We start from the raw sequence: 20,983 nt of genomic DNA on the forward strand, positions 1-20,983 counted from the left end.
TGCAGGTCTGAGCAAAAGAATTGGCGTGCATGCGGCCATGGTAAGCCATTGTCTTTTGACTTCTGCAACCTTCATAAAAGCTGTGCCCTCCTTTCTCACATACCAAGCAAAGCACCTTGAGTGCTGCAGTTTTCCTTTTACCATGCAGAAGCAGAAACCAAACTACTCCCCCCATCCAATTCTCTGGGATGATCGCTTCCCCACCCGCCCCCCACTGCTTGGTTAACTGCAGGGAAGGATTTCTTTTCAGCCACAGGCAAACAGCCCAGTAGGAATGACCACCTCTATCCCCTTAATTAAATTCCTGTATTTCAACCAGGTTACCATGCACAATATAACTCTCCTGAGGATAACACAGCAAGATAAAGAACGGATGTTGCTTGAATGCCAGCAAACACCGGGACCATACGCTGCCAGGCTTTGTCATGCAATGACACCAGATTACTTGCTACTAGCATGGCGTGGTCAAGTGTCCTACCATGAAGGACGGAATAAGGCTGCACTGCCCAGAAACCTTCTGCAAAGGCTTTTGGAGTACCTCCAGGAGAGCTTCATGGAGATGTCCCTGGAAGATTTCTGCTCCATCCCCAGACACGTTAACAGACTTTTCCAGTAGCTTTGCTAGCTGAGAATGCATCCCAAGTCCTCAGGGCAAATTAATCATTAAAAAACACTTGCTTTTAAACCATGTTTTATATTTACAAAGGTGCACTCACCAGAGGTCCCTTCCATGGCTTCATTGTCTGGGATACCGCCTTGGAAGGGTTGGGAGGGTACTTCAGTCAGGCTGAGAAAAAGATCCTGGCTGTTGGGGAGAACAGAATGCTGTGTGCTCTCCACAAGCTCATCGTCGTTCTCCTTCTCCTCATCTGCCCCGTCCGCAGAATCCTCAGACATAGCTGAGAGTACCCCATCCTCAAAATCCACGGTCAGGGGTGGGGTAGTGGTGGCAGTCCCCCCTAGAATTGCATGCAGCTCAGAATAGAAGCGGCATTTCTATGGCTCTGCCCCAGATCTTCCGTTTGCTTCTTTGGTTTTCTGGTACACTTGTCTGAGCTCCTTAACTTTCACGTGGCAATGAAGTGAGTCCCTATTGTAGCCTCTCTCCATCATGCCCTTTGAGATTTTTTCAAAAGTTTTGGCATTTTGTCTTGTGGAACATAGTTCTGCTAGCACGGAATCCACTCCCCATACAGTGATCAGATCCAGTACCTCCTGTACGGTCCATGCTGGTGCTCTTTTTTGATTCTTGGACTGCATGGTTACCTGTGCTCATGAGCTCTGTGTGGTCACTTGCACTCTCCACGCTGGGCAAAGAGGAAATGAAATTTAAAAGTTCGCGGGGCTTTTCCTGTCTACCTGGCCTGTGCATCCGAGTTCAGATTGCTGTCTAGAGCGGTCATAATGGTGTACTGTGGGATAGCTCCTGGAGACCAATACCATCGAATTGAGTCCACACTAACCCTAATTCAATATGGCAATGTCAATTTTGGCGCTACTCCCCTCATCGGGGAGGAGTACAGACATCAATTTTAAAAGCCCTTTATGTCGAAGTAAATGGCTTCGTTGTGTGGATGGGTGCAGGTTTAATTCGATTTAATGCTGCTAAATTCAACCTAAGCTCATAGTGTAGACCAGGTCTACGTTTATGGCAGCATATTTTACACACTTTTTTTTTACTACTATTGCACTTCCATTAGTAAACCAGACATGCATTTTTTGACCCATGGTATTTAATTCTTCCAATGGGTGTGCCACTACTAAGGCAATTCTTTGCTTTAGAGTGACCTCTGGACATTCTTGTCAGTTTCCTTTTTTCATATTTTGTAATAGTGTGGTAGCCAAGGCTATGTTATTAGCCACTGAATATAACAAAAGGCTGTGATTTATTAGGGAAACGCAGGCTGGAGCTGTGAGAGCCTTTTGTTTTAGCAGGTTTGAGCGGAGTCCTGCGCTTGTCCCCATTCCCGTCTTGTTTTTTTGGTTTTTAGCAGTTTTCCACAATGGGTGAGTTATTTTAGCATATTTATAAAAGTGTGTTTTAAGAAAATTAATTCTCCTAGTAGTATTCTTAAAGAGTGGGAATACGGTAGGGGCTGGCATTTTCTACCAGTGCCCTTACCTTCCTCTGATTACCTGTCTCCCTTCTTGTCCAATGAGTATGCCCAGGTACATAACCTGAGGTAGCACCAACTGAGCCTGTCTAAGGCTACTTTGAACCCATTTTCCTGAATTAGTACCAAAAACTTTTTCCAGTTGTTAGTGTTTGAGTTTGTTTTTTAGTTTTGTTTTTTTTTAATACAGCAGACCAGGTTTGTAAAAAATCCAGAATCTTTTCCCATTTTTTCGGTTTTGACTGCCTGCTGCAGCCATGACTTTGGTCTTTTGAAAAGATATTACATTTATAAAGCGTTAAGGTATCTTAAGGGTTAAATGCTAAAAACCAAAGCCAAACACATTACTTATCTGTGTCTGGCAAAAAGTGTTTCTTGGTTTTGCAACTTTGAATGAAAGATTGAAATGGATTTAGTGGAAATTCTTTAAAAACAAAACCAATTTATTTTAAACCTACAAAACAACAGTTTTACAAACCAAGAGTGTTGCTTAGGTCCTAAACACTCCATACATTTACACATATATTTAACACACTTTAAAAAAAAACATTTTTACACTGCTTTTATTTTTATACAGTTGTACATAGATTACTTTGTATACATTTGGGGGCAGTTAAGTTCCAATAGAAACCTTTTAGTTTTCTTTAATTAATTTGACTAAATTGTTCATAGTCAAATGATTTAAATCAGATGTCTCTTTGCCTGGCTTATTTACAGAGATCCTTGGAAAAGGGCCCATTTTTCTTCAGAATGCTGCAAAGAAATCATAAATTCTTTTTTGTAACACTTCCTTTTTAACTTCAGCTGCTTAATTCCTCCAGCCTTTGCAGCATTAACTTCTTACTTTTTTTAATTACTTGCTTATGTTTTAAAATGACACCTTTATTAACTTAGATTTACCATTTAAGTATTGTCGCCGGGATCTGAAATCCCCATGCCTGTACTTTTTTTATTTTTACCACTATGCCCTAAGGGCTTCCAACCTGTTTCCCAATTTTTTATTTGTTGCCAGCCTGCTGTCTGGGCCCAATCCTGCTTTCCCTCCGCTGAACGTCCCTTTTCATGGGACACAGGCTTGGTCCACTACCAATTTAGCAAGATCTGTTTAAAAGGAGCATCTCTTGAACAAAAGTATCATCTTTGGATTGCTTCCTTTAAATATTGTTAGAGGGCTTATTCCTTCACCCTCTCATTTCCCTGGTCCTTCTTGCATGAACAGAGAACAGCAATACTCAAAGTCCAAAGGTGCAAACAATTCGATGTTTATTGGGGTGAACTTCCAGCAGGCAATGATTCCAATTTCCTTCCTCAGTGTCTCCCTTCCCAGCTTTGATGCCACAAAACCTTTGCCTAGATCCTTGTTTCCCATTCCCTGTTCCCATTCCCCCATTGGCAAACATGATTCCAGTTTCCCACCCTCATCCCCTTACTTCCTGATTGACTGCAGACTATATAGTAAAACTTGAGTTCTGCTTAGCTATACCTTAACCAATCATTTTACTGAATTTAACTAACCAATCCTAACATATGTAACATGATTATCTAAACCAATTATATACCATCACCTTATTGGTTTACACCCAACAAAATTAATTATACAGCAGACAGAAACAATCACAGAACCAGACAGAGATTATACAGACAAACAATAGGGAAATGGGGACTACAGTGATAGAACAACAAAGAAATGAGGATTTCACGTTCCAGCTATTGATAAGTGAGTTCTTGCCAGACAGGATGCTATCAAACTAAGTTTTCTTTAAATCTTCTAGGCTCTTCCCTTACTCTGGAGGTGATAGATTGGATCATCTTTTTAACAGCCCAAAACTGCCTTATTTCAGTGTAATTAGTGAGGACGTGACCATTCGCTTCCCAGCTTATGGCTGCCCCTGCTGTTTAGCCAAAGGCCTAAGCCTAAGAACAAGGCCTTAGACTATCATAGTGAGAGAAGGCCTATAAACTGGCAGACTGATTTTGATTCTTGTTTTGTACCTCTATAACTAGCTAAGTGGTAAGAATACACCTACATTCTTAAAAAATAGGCTTTTGCAGACAGGCCTGAATATCTATATCCTAACAAACATTTCTTAAACATGTGCTACCACTATTTGCCCACACTTCTATATCCTACAGAGTTGGGTTTTACATAGACAATACTGCCTGAATATATTTTTATGAGGTTTTTTTACCTTTATAACTTTTTCGTGCCCAGGCTCACGCTAGGACTTACGAAACACAAGAAGTCTATACACAATAAAAAGAACTCTGACTAACAGAACAGGAAGGGGAAATGCTAAGCCCCTACCTTTTGGGCTTGATCCTTCTACGACCGAGGGTATATTCACCTATGCATTTTTCCCTCGACAAACGGGTAGGAGCGAGGACTCTGCCCCTCCCCTCTATGGCCCAGCATTTCTACGACTGCAGGTGTACACCTGAATGATTGACCACTTAATATGTATGATATACCTTTTACCTTTTATATTTAGCAGTATGTTCAACAATCACAATGCATGTTTTCCCCCTTTCGCAATTCTCCACCACAAATGTTATGCTTATAAGAAGCACACAGGATTTTTTTCAAGGGAAAAGGCAATATGCTGCATTTATTGAAGATACAATAATTAGCATATGCATTCAATCACACACCACACACAAACTATCCCACCAGTCGATGTTATAGTTACTAGTCTAGATCCAACTAGTGGCCAGCTAGGTTCATCATGAGTAGAGAGGAGTCGGGTTCTGCCAGTCGTGACACGATGCTCCAGGGAAGTCTTGGCAAGATGAACCCAAAGTTTTATGGCTAGGCACTCTGTTTTTATAGTGATTTTTTTTATTGGGACCAGTCAGTTTTGCACTGTCATGCTGTAATTAATTGTTGTTTGATGAGTGCTTGTTTTTTTTAATTGATTTAGAGAATTATTTTATGCAGGTTTTGATTACAGCTATTTTGTTTTTATTGATAGGTGCCTATCTTATTTTTAGAGTTGTTAATTTGCCTTCTTTTGACATTTCAATAGGGGCGTGGTACAGCCTTGCTTGTGTCTGTCTCCGGTTCTTCCCTTGACCATTTGGTTCAGTGTTGGCCTTTACACTTATTTCTTAACACACACATTTTTTATTCACATGCAAAACAAAATTAATTTCCACAGAACATTTTGAACAGGAACATCAAATTGCAATGCAAAATAAAACAATTATGGTATTTTTTTACTTATTTTAAAATGCTAAAACCTACAACAAATTGGTGACCCTCAAAGGTCTGTCACTGCCTTGAAATCAGCACAGAGGCAAATTCTGGTTGATTTATTTTTACCAATGGCCCATTAGAGCCATTCCTTTTTGCTATTCAAAAAGGATGGCTGGCAGGATATGATCAAATCATACATTTAATATCTGCTACATTATTATTTTTTATTTTTTATTTTAAATTATATAAAATACAAACATAAAATCCTACTATTACATCTGTTTATGACAAACCCAGAACAATAATTACCCTCAAAGCCAGTCTAAATGTGAACTAAAATTCAATGTGTAGGAATATGTTTAAGGTCTTGTGGGAGCCATCTAATCCCTCATTGTGTGCACTGTAACAATATGGATAGGAGGGATACTCTGCCCTTCTAAAGCCACTTTCATTTGAGGCTGTTAAAGAGCTTTGCAAACATTACAACCCAGTTTGCAGCTTGCTGTGCTCCGGCCAAGTTTGCGGGGCCATGAGGCTTGCAGTGCTCTGCCCAGCGCTCCGGCCCAGGGAGTAGGGCTGCCGGCTTGCTCCCTCTGGCTGGGCGTGGGGCCCTCTTAGGCATGGGGTCCGAACTGGGGGAATTGGCCTAAAGTGGGCCCTGATATGGGTATGTGGGAAAGGTGCAGCTAGGAGCTTCCCTTCCCTTATGCACCCATGCAATGGCCTATCACAATTCAGGGGAGCACAGAGGCAACACATAACTGTGGATACTGGGGCCAAAATATAAAGGTTCTTGGGGGGGGGGACACATGACCATCCAACAAGTTACCTCTCCTCCACCCCGACTCACCTCAGCAGGCAGTCTGCAAAGCAGGTAGCAGGAACCGCTGGGACATCAGCAGGAGGAAAGGAGAAGCAGACCCATGTAGAAGGAGAAGCTCAGTCTGATACCCTGCTGCTTCCCCCCACCCTGTGCTGCACGGACTCATGATGAGTGCTGTTGCCAGGAGAAGATGCTGTCTCCTCGCTGCTGGGTATCCCGGCCAGAGGCAATCTGAGAAATCTGGGAGTGCTTGTGACCCCATGAGCCCCCCATTGTGTCACCTCTGGGGGAGCATGAGGCTTGCCTGCTCCAAGTACTCCAGAGGTATACCCACCTGTCATAAACAGATAAGTAAGGGTTAATAAAACAAAAGTGCTTCATATCTCTTTTGCCTGGAAAGGGTTAACAAGAACAGTGAGACTGGCTGTCACCTGACCAGAGGACCAATCAGAGGACAGGATACTTTCAAATCTTGAGGGAGGGAAGTTTTGTGTGTGCTGTTAGTTTTTTGGTTGTTGTTCATTCTGGGGGTTCAGAGGGACCAGATGTGCAACCAGGTTTCTCTCCAATCTCCCTGATACAGGCTCTTATAAATTCAGAATAGTGAGTACTAGGTAAATAAAGCGAGTTAGGATTATGTTTGTTTTCTTTATTTGCAAATGTATATTTGGCTGGAAGGAGTTCAAATTTATATTTTGCTGAAAGGATTTTAATTTGTACTTGAATACTTAGGCTGGGAGGGTATTCCCAGTGTCTATAGCTGAAAGACCCTATACATATTCCATCTTAAATTTAAAAAGATAATTTTTATTGTTTTTTCTTTCTTTAATTAAAAGCTTTTCTTGTTTAAGAACCTGATTGTTTTTTTATTCTGGTGAGACCCCAGGGGACTGGGTCTGGATTCATCAGGGAATTGGTGGGGAGAAAGGAGGGAAGGGGGAGAGAGAGGCTAATTTCTCTCTGTGTTAGGATTACTGTCTCTCTCAGGGAGAATCTGGGAGGGGAAGAGAGAAGGAGGGGGGAAGGTGGATTTTCCTCTCTGTTTCAAGATTCAAGGAGTTTGAATCACAGTGATCTTCCAGGGTAACCCAGGGAGGGGAAGCCTGGGAGAGGCAACGGTGAGGGAAAGGGTTTACTTTCCTTGTGTTAAGATCCAGAGGGTCTGGGCCTTGGGGGTCCCCGGGGCAAGGTTTTGGGGGGACCAGAGTGTACCAGGCACTGGAATTCCTGGTTGGTGGCAGCGCTACGGGTTCTAAGCTGGTAATAGAGCTTAGAGGAATTCATGCTGGTACCCCATCTTTTGGACGCTAAGGTTCAGAGTGAGGAAATTTACCATGACACAACGCAATAGAGAGAAGGGAGGATGAAAGCAGTGGCTCTGAGCCCACCCCACATCAGCCCAGGTGCCCAGGAAATGCATATGCAAGGCTGCATGGGGAAAGGAAGCATGATGAGAACAGTGGAGTTGGCCTTTTTTGAGCTGGCCTAGCCCTGTAAGCCCCAAACTGTGAACCTGTAATTAAAGAACAGACCAGTTGACTTTCCACTGTGAACATTCAGCTGGCTCATTAGCAGCCCTACTGCACAGCAGGAAGTCTCCTCTTTGAACAGAGACTGTATTATTTTTTAATCATTTGTAAAGGGTAATTACTACAATGAAAATGTAGTTTTGGGGGTTAGGAAATCCAAAGCCCCTAAGCAATGGCTGTAGTACCAGAGCTACAGGTTCATATATTTCTCAATGATGGGAAAGTCTTTTAATCTGAGACAAAGCTCCTTGCTCAGAGCTAATTACCTCCAGGAGAGTAAACAGCTGCCAGCTTCTTTCTTAAACACTGGAAAGGGACAATGAAAATGCCTTTAGTAAATAAGTTAGCATAATTTTTCTCCTCATGCTTAAACAACAGCACCGTAGTATAAGCCAAGAAATGTTAGGAAATTCAAACAAAGGGCCTGAACTCAGTCTTTAGCTCTACCTGCAGAGCTGAGGAATTGCTGCAAATATAAGCAATTATAAGAAGTTGGTAACAGCTACATTCCACATTAATTTTGGAGACTATGACCAATTAATTTCACATTAATTCAGCCATCCCTGCCTCCATCATAAAATGCAATAAAATAGAATTTCTCTCCATGGAATTTCTGGAGATAAGAATTCCTTCACATGAAAGTGCAACTTCCCCCCTACCCCACTTCCTCTGGGTACACCATGTAGACTTAGGGTGAGGGTTACTATTGCTAGCGATGTCTGCCCTACAGATAAGATTCCTATGAGTAGGCCCCTTGGAGTTAGAGTTACAGTTCCTATGGATAGGACACTTTGAGTTAGGGTTAGGCTTCCAATAGGTAGGTCTCCCCTCTGTAGGGTTACCCTTCCTAGTGGTAGGGCTTACAGCCTTAGGGTTAGGGTCCTCACCCCAGGGTAGGGATCCAATGGGTAGGCCACTTGTGTGACAGATTTTTGTTACCAATCTGCCCAAAGGAATCAGGTGTACTGTGGCTCTGCAGTTTCTAAGGCTCCAGCCTCCTGCCACACTATGACTCAAGCCCCATCAGGAGCTTAGAATCACAGAATATCAGGGTTGGAATTGACCTCAGGAGGTCATCTAGTCCAACCCCCTACTCAAAGCAGGACCAATCCCCAAATGGCCCCCTCAAGAATGGAACTCACAACCCTGGGTTTAGGAGGCCAATGCTCAAACCAGTGAGCTATCCCTCCCCCCATGATATACAAATGCCTAAATGACTAACTCCTACCACCAACATACATTTTCCTGCTTTTTTTTTTTTTTTAAAAATCCTAGGCAATTCAATGGCAAATTGCTCCATTAATTCAGAGTTATGGCTGCTTGGTGGTAGTCATCCCCTTGCACAATGTTGAGTAGAGCAAAAAACCTGAAATCAGAAGTGCAGTTTAGTTTGCCCATGCAACCTTACTAGACATGTTGCAGCATTTCTGAAAGAGAGTTAACACACACCCCCTTGGGAGAACCTTTGCAGATATCTTTCTTCCTCATAATAATGATTATTCAGATAATCCCATGGCCAACTGGAAACCCGGATGGTCCAGGCAGGTGGCTGCTCCACAGCCGAGGCCCAGGATGCTATGACCAGAAACATATGTTTTGAGCCCATTATACAGTACCATAGTCTCATTATCCAATTCATCCCACATACAGGTGTGACGAAGTGGGACTGTTCTTGTTTCCTCTGAACACTGTAGGGGTGCCTCCATTTCCCCTGTGCATTTCTTAAGTCTCTAGGTGGTGGGATAAAGGCCAGTGTGCATAAATGGCCGACACTGTCTCCTGGCAACTAATGGCCAGGGCCCTTCCCCTCGTGCAAGGGAATAGCTAAAGGTGTTCAAGAACAAAGAGATCAGGTGATCTCCTGGCCCGGGAAAAAGACAAAGGCCAGAGAGGAGGGGCTGAAGAGTTTCAGTTTGGAGCTGGCTGGGGATGAGGAGTGAGTGCAGATGGGGTTGTCTGGCTCTCTGCCCCCCAAAATGGACCCGACTGAGGGATTCTGTTCTTTGTACCTAGTTTTAGACTTTGTTCCTGTCATCTAATAAACGTCTGTTTTACTGGCTGGCTAAGAGTCACATCTGACTGCGAAGTTGGGGTGCCGGATCCTCAGCTTCCCTAGGACCCCACCTGGGCGGACTCGCTATGGGAAGTGCACGGAGGGGCAGAGGATGCTGAATGCTCCAAGGTCAGACCCTGGAAGGTGGAAGCCATGTGTGCTTCTTGCCCTGGAGACAGTCTGCTCACAGAGAAGAGACTTCACCAGAGTCCTGACTGGCTTTGTAGGGAGCAATTCCAGAGCATTACCTGGGGACTCCGTGGCAACAGGATCCTTGTAAAATGTCTTTACTACAGGGCTCTGGAGCCATAGGCAAGGACGAGCATGCCCATTTTTGAGGAGTTCACTCGGTACCACCTCTGGTGTCCAATCACTTCCCTCCCTTCCCAGCCCACTAGCTTGAGATCCGGGGTAGCCAGAAGGATCCCATGTGCAATATGGGGAGTGGGCTAACTTTCCATATCCTTGCTTCCAGAGCCTATTAGTGTGCAGTTTTAACAATTTCCCCCAATTAAAAGGTCTGGCCTTACGATACTAGAATCATACTGCATCCATTCGTACTGATAAGTATCAATCAGAGATCTTTTTCTTTGCTTTAGCAAGTGTATTAAAACCTTAGTGTTTCCTAATATTACCCAAAACATTTTGTGTGTTCCAAGGTGGACAAAGAAAGTATCTGCATTTCACTACATCCTATAGCTATAGCAGTATGGGGTTTTTTTTCCATTTATTTCTGTCCTGTAGCTGGGACAGAGATCTTAATTTATTCTTAATTACCTCCAGGTCTACAGTATGTATAATCCCTGCTCCAAAACCAATTTCTCTCAGTATGTTTCCCTGCAGCAATTACTGCACAACAGTGCTAGCAATGAGACAAACAATACAAGACAAAACATAGAACACAAAACACAATTCCTATTGTGACAGTAGATTCATGGTATTCTGGGTTGCTCTTCAGCTGGTATCAGCTTGTCCTAATTTTCTGAAAGACAAAAGGAACATGTTTCTACTCCTTTGGGGGTGGCAGATAATTGCTTAAAATATTTATTTCTTTACAAATATCCTTGCTGATTGCAGGCAAAATAGAGGAATTACCCCCATATTTTGCTGTGTTTGTTTTATAGGCTGGACAGATTTCAACGGCTTTTACTTTTATCGGTTAGATAATTTGCATTAACACAGATTCTTTCTAGCTTGTGTTTGGATTCAAAGCTATCAGCAGCTCAGAGACTCTGTCTTAAAAGGGACACAATCAACTTTCACCTGAGTTTTGATTACTTTTAACTTCTGCTTCCAAAACACACAATGATTTGAAAAAGAAAACACAACCTATTGTAGCTCCCTTTGGCAAAGTGACAATATGATTACACAGAGCCACCTCAAGACTCAGTGTAGGGGCACAGTCTTTCTCTCTTTTATTGCAGCTCTTAGCTGCTATTTTGTTTCCCAAAAACAGATTTAAAATCTTTTCCCATTCTCCTGGCTTTGTCTGCCCTGCTGCAGCCATGACTTTGATCTTCATTTAAAAACATTTTAAATTTTTTAAAGCATCGAGTTACCCCTTAAGGATTAAATGCCAAATACCAAAGTTAAACAACACTAGTTACCTGTGTCCAGCAAAAGTGTTTCTTGTTTTTGCAATTTTGAATGGAAGATTCAAATGGATTTTAGTGATATTATTTAAAACAACACCAATTCATCTTAAACCCACAAAACAAAGATTGTATACACCAGGAGTGTTCTTTTAGCACATTTGACTAACTTGTTCATAGTCAAATGATTTCAATTGGATAACCTCTTTGCCTGGATTATTTATAGACATTCCTTTGGAAAAGGGCCCATTTCCCCTTCAGAATGGCTGCAAAGAAACCAAGTTTCACTGCTTAATTCCCTCCAGCCTCTTCAGAGTTAATTTCTCACTCTCTCTCTCTCTCTCTCTCTCTCTTTTCCAATTTCTTTAACAGTTGCCTGCCTACCTGCTTGTCTGGGCCCGATCCTGTTTTTTTCTCACTGAACTGTTCCTTTCCATGGGCACAGGCTTTGTTTCACTACCAGTTCAGCAAGGAGGTTGTGCTCCTTAACTAGCCCCCACCCCTCCTGATCCCTTTCCTCTTCATAATCACCCCACGAGGTGCATGCCTCGTAGTTGGGGGTGCCGTACTTACGACCTTTTCCCCCTTCACTCGCTGGACCTCTCCTCAGTCTTAATGAGGGGCGCTATAAGAGTGCAACGAGGTTCCGCCCAAAACTGAGGATCCTCACAAAGGGAGAGATCAAAGCCCTCACAAGAGTCACTCATATCATCCTCCCTGACTCGCCACCTGGACAGAACACATGGCTAGCTGATGTTTTAACTGTTGAATCTCCTTTTCATGGTGAGCACACTGCTGCTGCAGTGTATGCTGAGCAAAAATGGTCAAATCTTTGACAAGTCCCTGAAGGACCAGTACTTGCTTAGCCAGTGCTTCCAGGTGGGTGTGGTCTGCCTTTTCTGCCTGGAAGTCCTGTCTCAAGGCTTGCAACTTGTCCTGGGCATAGGACACTGCGTTGTCACCTGGTTAATGATCTATGTTTTCAGTTGCTCAATTTTCCTCCCAGCTGTTGGGTACACACCTCTTCCCAACTTCTCTTTTTGTCCGACAACATTTGATACCACGTGCCTGCTGCAGTCCAAAGTAATCCCATAGCTGCCCCTAGGTTTTTGTCCTTCTGCTTGTACATACTCAGCATATAGATCTAAGAAATCCTGAATCATAGATTATCAGGGTCGGAAGGGACCTCAGGAGGTCATCTAGTCCAACCTTCTGCTCAAGGCAGGACGAATCCCCATACAGATTTTTACCCCAGTTCCCTAAATGGCCCCCTCAAAGATTGAACTCACAATCCTGGGTTTAGCAGGCCAATGCTCAAATCACTGAGCTATCCCTCCCCCTGACAAATAGGATGACCAGCTGTCCTGATTTTATAGAGACAGTCCAGATTTTGGGGTCTTTTTTCTTATATAAACTCCTATTACCTCCCCACCCCCACCCCGATTTTTCACATTTGCTGTCTGGTCACCCTACTGCCAAGAATGCACACTGCTTTGAAGCTCCTTCATGGAATCCCAGGGATTGTATCCCACCTTGGCAAGAGCCCTCTCGAGCCAGGATAGGGCTTCACCAGCCTTTTGAAAGAGACAGCAGGGTTCTTCTTTGCTGCCTCCCCCGTGGCTCGGGCATCAGGTCCACCTGCCTCCCATGATGCCAGCTGACCAGATAGCTGGACTACCATGTCTGCGCTCCTGAATGCCCATTCATCTAGGCTTGAACCCATCACTGATGCCATTGCCCACGACTGTGGGACTCCCAAGTCCATAGCTGTACCCCTCTGTTTCCTGAACATTATGTCACAATCCATCAATACAGCTCTTAAGATCTGTTAATCACTTGAGATTTCACATTGCTCATGCCAGCACTGGGGCTTCCAATGTTACCCCACTGGGCCAGAGGGAGAGATGCTAAACCTCCCTCCATATTGCTCGGCCTTCTACCACCAAGGGCCCATACACCAAATGCAAAACCCCTCCCGGGGCAGAGCGAGAAACCCTAAGTTCTCCTCTTCCCCTCAGCCCTTCTACGACTGAGGGTATATGGATTAAGGATTCTCTCCCGGCACGAGGATCTCTAAGTCCTCCTCCTAGCACCTGGCACTTCTCCAACCGGGAGTTGAACTACCAGCACCCTTCCCCCATTGACCAGGGTGGAAAGCGGAATGCTAAACCCCTCTCTGGGTCTCAGTTATGCTACAGCTGAGGTGGGGCACACCTGTAATCATAAATCCTCAACATGAAATACCAACAGTGCCGACTAGAGCAAACATGAACTATCAAGGGCAGAACAGTTGGCACGCAGGGCTCCCCCCCTCGGCAATTCTTCACCAAAACTGTGACAGATTTTTTTTACCAATCTGCCTGAAGGCATCAGTTGATCAGGCTGATGCCTCAGGATCTTTTCAGGGAGGAGATGACGAAGGTCTAAATTTTAACGCTTTATTGATAAAATAATAAAATAACAGCAGAGAGTGCTGCGAATACTCCCATGTCACTCAGGGAAAGAAAGAAAAGTTAATGCCCCAAGCCCTAACCCACTTTCATACTCACACATGCATGAACCAGACTGGCCAAGTCTGGGTGTAATGTCAGAAAAAGGGAGGGGGGGAGGTGAACAGGAGTGTTCTCCTGGGCCCAGGCCATGCAAGGATCTGCTGTGCTCCCTAAATTGTTCCAGCTCTCAGGAGGATTTTAAGTCCTTGCTCCTCGGGGCAGGGTGGGGGTAGGGTGCTCCATTCAGGAACCTCTGGTCCTGGTGCCTTCTGTGCCTGTCCAACCTGGCCTTCCATGATTTCTTCGCCTTTCCCAGAACACGTGGTTTCAGGGCCATGAGACAGTTCTGTTTGTTCCTGGCTGGGTAAGGGATCCTATGGCTATGCCAGCCCTAAGGTCAGAGTTTTATGGCCACTTGGAGTATTGATTCGGGTAGCAAGTTGTAGTTAGTGTTAGTGCTTGTATGGGTAGGACTCCCAGCCCTTAGGGTTCCCTGCCCTAGGGTTAGAGTACCTATGCATAAGGGCTCCTCACCCTACAGTTTGGGTTTGAATGGGTAGGCCATGTGGCGTTTGGATTAGGGTTCCTTTGAGTAGGCAATTTGGCATTAGGGCTAGTGCTCCTATGGAATGAGCTCCCCGCCCTAGGCTTAGGGTTCCTATGGGTAGAGCTCCCCGACCTAGGGTTAGATTTCCTATGGGTTTGGCTCCCTGCGCTAGGGTTAGGGTTAGGGATCCCATGGGTAGGATTTCCGACCCTAGTGTTAGCGTTCCTCTAGGTAAGCCACTCGAGTTTAGGGTAAGAGTTCCTATAGTAGAGATCCCCGGCTAGTTTAGGTTTCCTATGGGTAGGCAACTTGGAGTTAGAGTTACAGTTCCTATGTGTAGGTCTCTCTGAGCTAGGATTTGGCTGAAGTTAACCGAATGTTCTATAAGGAGGGTTCCCACCCTAGGGTTAGTGTTCCGATTAGATGAGTCTGTCACAAAAACTGATCAGTAATGACTATCTTGTTTGTTCTAATTTTCCCAAACCAATCTTTTCCAAACCATGAGCAAACAATTTTAAAGGCTCTAAGTTGTACATTGTATGAAAAATTTTTAATGTCCTCTTATCATTAAAGACTTTCTCTGTTATTTTCACGGAGCGCTGTATCTTAAATGCTCAGGAGAGAATCCTGAGAACCCAATTGATTTATTTATTACCCGCAATGATGCGTTTGGCTTTGTTTGTAATTTTCACCAACCAATCTGTTCCAAATGATCAGGAAAGACTCATAGACTCATAGACTCTAGGGTCAGAAGGGACCAATATGATTATCTAGTCTGACCTCCTGCACAAAGCAGGCCACAGAATCCTATCCATCCACTTCTATAACAAACTTCTAACCTATGTCTGAGTTACTGAAGTCTTCAAATTGTGGTTTGAAGACCTCAAGCTGCAGAGAATCCACCAGCAAGTGACTCATGCCCCACACTGCAGAGGAAGGTGAAAAACCTCCAGGGCCTCTGCCAATCTGCCCTGGAGGAAAATTCCTTCCCAACCCCAAATATGGCGATCAGCTAAACCCTGAGCATGTGGGCAAGACTCACCAGCCAGCCCCTAAGAAAGAATTCTCTGTAGTAACTCAGATCCCACCCCATCTAACATCCCATCACAGACCACTGGGCATACTTACCTGCTGATAATCAAAGATCAATTGCCAAAATTAAGCTATCCCATCATACCATCCCTTCCATAAACTTATCAAGCTTAGTCTTAAAGCCAGATATGTCTTTTGCCCCCACTACTCCCCTTGGAAGGCTGTTCCAGAACTTCACTCCTCTAATGGTTAGAAACCTTCATCTAATTTCAAGTCTAAACTTCCTAGTGTCCAGTTTATACCCATTTGTACTTGTGTCTACATTGGTACTAAGCTTAAATAATTCCTCTCCCTCCCTAATATTAATCCCTCTGATATATTTATAAAGAGCAAGCATATCCCCCCTTAACCTTCTTTTGGTTAGGCTAAACAAGCCAAGCTCTTTGAGTCTCCATTCATAAGACAGGTTTTCCATTCCTCGGATCATCCTAGTAGCCCATCTCTGAACCTGTTCCAGTTTGAATTCATCCTTCTTAAACATGGGAGACCAGAACTGCACACAGTATTCCAGATGAGGTCTCACCAGTGCCTTATATAACGGTACTAACACCTCCTTATCTTTGCTGGAAATACCTCGCCTGATGCATCCTAAAACTGCATTAGCTTTTTTAACGGCCATATCACATTGGCGGCTCATAGTCATCCTGTGATCAACCAATACTCCAAGGTCCTTCTCCTCCTCTGTTGCTTCCAACTGATGTGTCCCCAATTTATAACTAAAATTCTTATTATTAATCCCTAAATGCATGACCTTGCACTTTTCACTATTAAATTTCATCCTATTACTATTACTCCAGTTTACAAGGTCATCCAGATCTTCCTGTATGATATCCCGGTCCTTCTCTGTGTTAGCAATACCTCCCAGCTTTGTGTCATCCGCAAACTTTATTAGCACATTCCCACTTTTTGTGCCAAGGTCAGTAATAAAAAGGTTAAATAAGATTGGTCCCAAAACTGATCCTTGAGGAACTCCACTAGTAACCTCCTTCCAGCCTGACAGTTCACCCTTCAGTACGACCCTTTGTAGTCTCCCCTTTAACCAGTTCCTTATCCACCTTTCAATTCTCATATTGATACCCATCTTTTCCAATTTAACTAATAATTCCCCATGTGGAACCGTGTCAAATGCCTTACTGAAATCGAGGTAAATTAGATCTACTGCATTTCCTTTGTCTAAATAATCTGTCACCTTCTCAAAGAAGGAGATCAGGTTGGTTTGGCACGATCTACCTTTTGTAAAACCATGTTGTAATTTGTCCCAATTACCATTAACCTCAATGTCCTTAACTACTTTCTCCTTCAAAAATTTTTCCAAGACCTTACATACTACATATGTCAAACTAAGAGGCCTATAGTTACTTGGATCACTTTTTTCCCCTTTTTTAAAGATAGGAACTACATTAGCAATTCTCCAGTCATATGGTACAACCCCTGAGTTTACCGATTCATTAAAAATTCTTGCTAACGGGCTTGCAATTTCATGTGCCAGTTCCTTTAATATTCTTGGATGAAGATTATCTGGGCCCTCCGATTTTGTCCCATTAAGCCGTTCAAGTTTGGCTTCTACCTCGGATGTGGTAATATCTACCTCCATATCCTCATTCCCATTTGTCATCCTTCCATTATCCCTAAGCTCCTCATTAGCCTTATTAAAGACTGAGGCAAAGTATTTATTTAAATATTGGGCCATGCCTAGGTTATCCTTAACCTCCATTCCATACTCAGTGTTTAGCGGTCCCACTTCTTCTTTCTTTGTTTTCTTCTTATTTATATGGCTATAGAACCTTTTACTATTGGTTTTAATTCCTTTTGCAAGGTCCAACTCTACATGGCTTTTAGCCTTTCTCACTTTATCCCTACATGTTCTGACCTCACTAAGGTAGCTTTCCTTGCTAATCCCACCCATCTTCCACTCTTTGTAGGCTTTCTGCTTTTTCTTAATCACCTCTCTGAGATGCTTGCTCATCCAGCTTGGTCTACAACTCCTGCCTATGAATTTTTTCCCTTTTCTTGGGATGCGGGCTTCTGATAGTTTCTGCAGCTTCGACTTAAAGTAATTCCATGCCTCCTCCACATTTAGATCCACAAGTTCTTCAGTCCAATCTACTTCCCTAACTAATTTCCTTAATTCTTTAAAGTTAGCCCTTTTGAAGTCAAAAACTCTCATCCCAGATCTATTTTTGTTTATCCTTCCATCTAGTTTGAACTGAATTAGCTCATGATCACTCGAACCAAGGTTGTCCCCTACAACCATTTCTTCTATGAGGTCCTCACTACTCACCAGAACCAAATCTAAAATGGCATCCTCTCTTGTTGGTTCTTCAACTACTTGGTAAAGAAATCCATCAGCTATCACATCCAGAAAAATCTGAGCCCTATTATTCTTACTAGCACTTGTCCTCCAGTCTATATCTGGGAAGTTAAAGTCTCCCATGATCACGCAATTCCCATTAGTGTTTACTTCATTAAAAACATTAAAGAGGTCTCTATCCATATCCAGATCAGATCCCGGCGGTCTGTAGCACACCCCAAGCAGTATCTCAGGGGAGGCTCTAGTAGATTTCTTTCCCATATATAATGAAGACTGTATTGGCAATTCCTCACAAGCACTGACCATGAATAAGTTTTGCTTCCTTAATAATTTTCACAAAACGATTTAAAAAAGAAGCTAAGGAGAGACTGATTTAATATGAAAATTATCTGAGAAATTTGTCACTGGCAGTGATCAGTAAAGCATTTTGCTTTGTTAGTAATTTCCATGGACCAAAATCTTCCTAATTCTGAGAAAACGTTCCTTATGGCTATAAGATGTAGATTCCACGAAAAATTTGTCAGAAGACCTGATCAGTAATGACTTTCTCTGATGTAGAGTTAGGGATGTTACGGGTAGGGTTTCCAGCACTAAGGTTAGAGTTTTTATGGATAGGCCATTCGGAGTTTCAGTTTATCAAACCTAAACCAACTGGGCTTATCTGGCTGCTTTGGTGACTCTAGATAACTTCGGGCCGATTGCATGCCCCCAAGGCAGTGATGATGCATTTGAATGTCTGCCTTATCAACTTTCAATGGTATTTCCTGTGCCTACCATGGTGACCAGGGGAAACATGGAATCAGGGTTTGATTCCGGAGAGGAAGCCTGAGAAATGGCTACCACATCCAAGGGAGGCAGCAGGCGCACAAATTACCCACTCCTGACCCGGAGAGGTAGTGACGAAAAATAACAATATAGGACTCTTTCGAGACCCTGTAATTAGAATGAGTACACTTTAAATCTTTTAAAGAGGATCCATTGGAGGCACATCTGGTGCCAGCAGCCACAGTAATTCCAGCTCCAATAGCGTATATTAAAGTTGCTGCAATTAAAAAGCTCACAGTTGGATCTTGGGATCTAGCTGGCTGTCTACCGCGAGGCAAGCTACCGCCTGTCCCAGCCCCTGCCTCTTGGCCCTCCCCTGAGGCTCTGAACTGAGTGTCCTGGGGGTCTGAAGCATTTACTTTGAAAAAATGAGAGTGTTCAAAGCAGGCTTGTCGCCGGAATACTCCAATTAGGAATAATGGAATAGGACTCTGGTTCTATTTTGTTGGTTTTTGGAACTGGGGCCATATTAAGAGGGATGGCTGGGGGCATTCGTATTGTGCCGCTAGAGGTGAAATTCTTGGACTGACGCAAGACGGACCAAAGTGAAAGCATTTGCCAGGAAAATTTTCATTAATCAAGATGATCAGATATCTTTGTAGTTCAGGCCATAACAATGCCGACTATTGATCTGGCAGCGTTATCCCCATGACCCGCTGGGTAGTTTACAGGAAACCTAAGTCTCTGGGTTCCGGGAGGAGTATGGTTGCAAAGCTGAACCTTATAGGAATTGACAGAAGGGCACCACCAGGAGTGAAGCCTGCGGCTTAATTTGACTCAATAAGGGAAACCTCACCAGGCCTTGACAAGGAAAGGATTGACAGATTGATAGCTCTTTCTCAGTTCGGTGGGTGGTGGTGCATGGCTGTTCTTAATTGGTGGAGCGATTTGTCTGGTTAATGCCGATAATGAATGAGGCTCTGGAATGCTAACTAGTTATGTGACCCCCCCCCCCCCCGAATGGTCAGCGTCTAACTTCTTAGAGGGACAAGTGGCGTTCAGCCACCCGAGATTGAGAAACAGGTCTGTGATGCACTTAGATGTCCGGGGCTGCACGCGCGCTACACTGACTGGCTCAGTGTATGGCTATCCTATGCTGACAGGTGTGGGTAACCCACTGAACCCCATTTGTGATGGGTTTCAGGGATTGCAATTATTCCCCATGAACAAGGAATTCCCAGTAAGTGCAGGTCATAAGCTCACGTTGATTAAGTCCTGGCCCTTTGTACACACCTGCCATCGCTACTACTGATTGGATGGTTTAGCGAGGTCCTCAGATCGGCCCTACCCCGGGTCCATCATGGCCTTGGTGTAGTGCTGAGAAGATGGTCGAACTTGACTATCTAGAGGAAGTAAAGTTGTAACAAGGTTTCTGTAGGTGAACCTGTGGACGTATCATTAGCGGGGTTGCACTTGGGCAGCTCAGGGTCCCCTGACAGTGGCACAGCTGATGACTGAGGCCTTGGGCACCTCCCTGCGTGCAGGATGGGAACTCGGAGGCAGGGTCCTGGGCCCGGGGAGGGCTGAGAGCCCCCTCCACGCTCACTCTGTCCCCCTCCCAGGCAGCTGGGGATCAGTGGAGGGGGGTCTCCTCCGTCCTTGCTGGTCCACTGCCGAGCCACTGTCGCACCTTCCCCCAATGAGTGTACCCGAGCTGCCCCCTCTGAGATGCTGCCCACCTGTGCAGTCTGCCCCTGGTTGCTGGTACCATCCTCCCTGCTGCTGTGGATGACCGACCCTGGACAGGGAGCTCGACATGGGTGTGCGGCTGGGATGGCTCATGGGGTGGGGGTGTGTGCAAAAACGTTGGTGGCCCAAGTCACATCCTAGGCATGTCGGGAACAGAGGGAAACCCTGGACCCCTGAGAGCAGGCGAGGCCATGGCAGCAGTTTCTCAGTGCAGTTCTGTGATGATGCCCTCTGAGGTAATGCGGAGCTGGCTGGCAGGTGCCAGACACCACTCCACGTGCTGTCCACCACTCGCCTGTAGGCGATGTAGGCTGGAAGCGGTGGCAGCGGGGGGCGGGGCAGGAACACCCCAGTGGGATTGGAAGCATTTCCCTCACCCGGGAGCCAGGTGCCTTGCGCTCTCCGCGAGCCTCACGGCCCGAAGTAGGCGGTGGTTCAAAGACTTGTGTGGCCTAAGGCAGCCCGTGGATGCCCACGAGGGAGCCCGGGGGGAGGGTGGAAGGTGGAATGCTGAGGAGGGAAGGATGTCTGAGGACGCCCATGCCCCCATCGGTACCCCCACATCACCCACCGCCACCTTCCCCAGTCCATAGGAAGCCCAGGATGGAGAGGGGCTATCCTGCCTCCCTCTCTGTGAGGGGAGGGCAAAAAGGGCTGGGGTACGGGAGGGTCAGTCTGCACATGGCCACGGCTGCCTGGCCTCTCTGAGCCAAGTGCCTGGAC

Source organism: Gopherus evgoodei, chromosome 7, assembly GCF_007399415.2.
Source record: "Gopherus evgoodei ecotype Sinaloan lineage chromosome 7, rGopEvg1_v1.p, whole genome shotgun sequence".
Lineage (NCBI taxonomy): Eukaryota > Metazoa > Chordata > Testudines > Testudinidae > Gopherus > Gopherus evgoodei.